The 2,343-nt window shown below is 27.7% G+C and overlaps 1 non-coding gene across 1 annotated transcript; it reads left to right on the top strand.

Annotated features, from left to right (window-relative positions):
• The first annotated feature begins 1,405 nt into the window (after positions 1–1,405).
• Positions 1,406–1,477, top strand: Trnap-cgg. Its single transcript has one exon. It is a non-coding gene; the product is annotated as a tRNA-Pro (tRNA).
• Positions 1,478–2,343: the final 866 nt, after the last annotated feature.

Below are 2,343 nucleotides of genomic sequence, written 5' to 3'. Positions count from 1 at the left end.
TCATAAAGTTTTATTGTTAAAATCTATTTGAAGAGCCTACAATGTATGCATTTAGGTTTTCGATATGTATAGATACTTGCTTATATTCTGTTTTAAAAACGCATATTGTTAGCATTGATGTATAAAACTAAAGAATCGGGTTGTACTGTACTTTTAAAAGTTATCATTTTGGTATAAGTTGAATGAAATATAGGTTTTGCTGGAAAATTATGAAAAAATACAGGATTTTGTTGTTTATTTAAAGCATTTAACTATAATTTATTAGTTTTAAAATTAAATAAAAGCAATAGCAAGGCAAGACTGATTCACCCAAATAAAATAATGAATTTATACTTAGTGTAATATTATTCAGGTTATGCAACCATTTAAGCACAAGTATGCGAGAGCATTGCCTATACAATTCAATAATAGGACACTTGGTATTTCCCAATATTAATTGCGTGTGTGCTGCCCAACCAATTGCCATTTGGCTGATTTTATATATGCTTAATATCACATAATATCGAAAAGAAAAATACGGTGATACCTATTATTATGATTTATACCTTGAAAACTAAATATTTCGATCTTGAGAACTTTAGAATATAAAGGAATATAAAACATTCTTCTTTTTTCTATTAAAATAAAAACTCAAGTCAACCCATTGACTACTTTTCGAGTTTCGCACAAAAATAAAGTGGCTGCATTTTGAAAGATTATAAATTTTCAATTTGTTTATTATAGACGTTTTTCGGGAAGGAGCAAAATATCTCGTTTTCTTAGGAGGATGTTTAAAGGGTGTATATCGTTGAGAAATTAAAAGGATAATTTTCCTTAGAAACATTTGGAATACTCATATTCATTAGCTAAAAGCATGACAAATATTTTTCTATAAAGAAAATTATATCAAGCGGCACTCGTTTTTCCATAATTTTCGTGTAATTTTTCCAAGTACTAATAGAAACAAAATTTATAAATAAAATTAGAAACACTAGTCCTAAGTATAATCATACATTCATTTTTTAAGGAACTACCTTAAGGTGTTGCTGATATTGCTTGAAATAATAAATTTATTTTTATCATTATTTAATCTTCATTTATTGTTCATTCGATAAAGTGAAGTATTTCAGTATGTTTGAAAGTATTGTCCAACTAAGGTGTATGTCTTGGCTGTATGTTTAAACCAAAACAAAAATTCCATAAAAATGAATAAAAATTATGCTATTTTGAGTGTTAAATTTGAAAATATTTAACATTAACAATATATCCGTAGAAAATGAATTAAATTTAGTATTAATATCATATTATATCAATGCATAATGAAAAATTTTCATGAAAACTTTTATACCTTAATAAAATCAATATAAAATTATATGTATATATACACGTCTAGTATTTATTTCACATTTAGGTGAGAGTCACTCATGGCTCGTTGGTCTAGGGGTATGATTCTCGCTTCGGGTGCGAGAGGTCCCGGGTTCAAATCCCGGACGAGCCCATTTATATAATTTTTTTTAAATTCAACTCTTTCAACATTTTGTGCAGGTAATCATAACAATACAAAAAATAACTTTAACGATTGACTAGCTTTTACATAAAAGTATAAATTTTCATTAGAAAACAAATTTAGAAAAATTCTTCCTCCCTTTTCAGTTTCAGAAAATACAATGAATTAATTTTTATTATTTTTCTATAACAAAAAAGAAGTCATTGCAATCGTTTAATTCTAATTTTATTTCGGAAAAACACCTTATGGCTACCGTAACGCATAGTATTTTGCTTGAATACGAAAATTTTTTAAAAAGAAAAATTCATGATACTTTTGAGATAATATCTATTTATTTCGGGATATTTTTATGCTAAAGTTACCTTTTTGAAAATGGAGTTTTTCACATAATATTTCCATCAAACTCTCTATTCCGGAAAAAGAAAATATTGCGTAATGTTGAAATGTGTAAGATTTGGCGCAATACTTATTAGAAAATATTTCATTGTGTGAAAAACAAATTGGCTTTTCTCCTTAGAGGTATATCACGCGAGTTTTAAAATCCCGGTGGCAAGCAAATATTGCAACAGTAAATTAAAGTGAACCAATAATTGAAGGTCTAAAGTGAAAATACAAGCGATTTTGAAAAACATGGCCGGATGATTTAGGACTTACTCGGAAACTCTGGACTTTGCGAATGGTTGCTAATAAAACCATTCTCACAGTTCGATATTTTCACTGAAATTTGAATGATTTCACAAATATATGCAACTTTGTCGATTGGATATGTGCCTAGACGCGAGTATAAAATTATAATGCATGTATATAAGGTAAAATATTCTTCCACTTCTCTCGTATTACCTTTACCACCATAATAA

Source organism: Chrysoperla carnea, chromosome 5, assembly GCF_905475395.1.
Source record: "Chrysoperla carnea chromosome 5, inChrCarn1.1, whole genome shotgun sequence".
Classification (NCBI taxonomy): domain Eukaryota; kingdom Metazoa; phylum Arthropoda; class Insecta; order Neuroptera; family Chrysopidae; genus Chrysoperla; species Chrysoperla carnea.
Note: the sequence above shows the minus strand (reverse complement) of the source record. Positions and strands in the feature narration are given on the sequence as shown.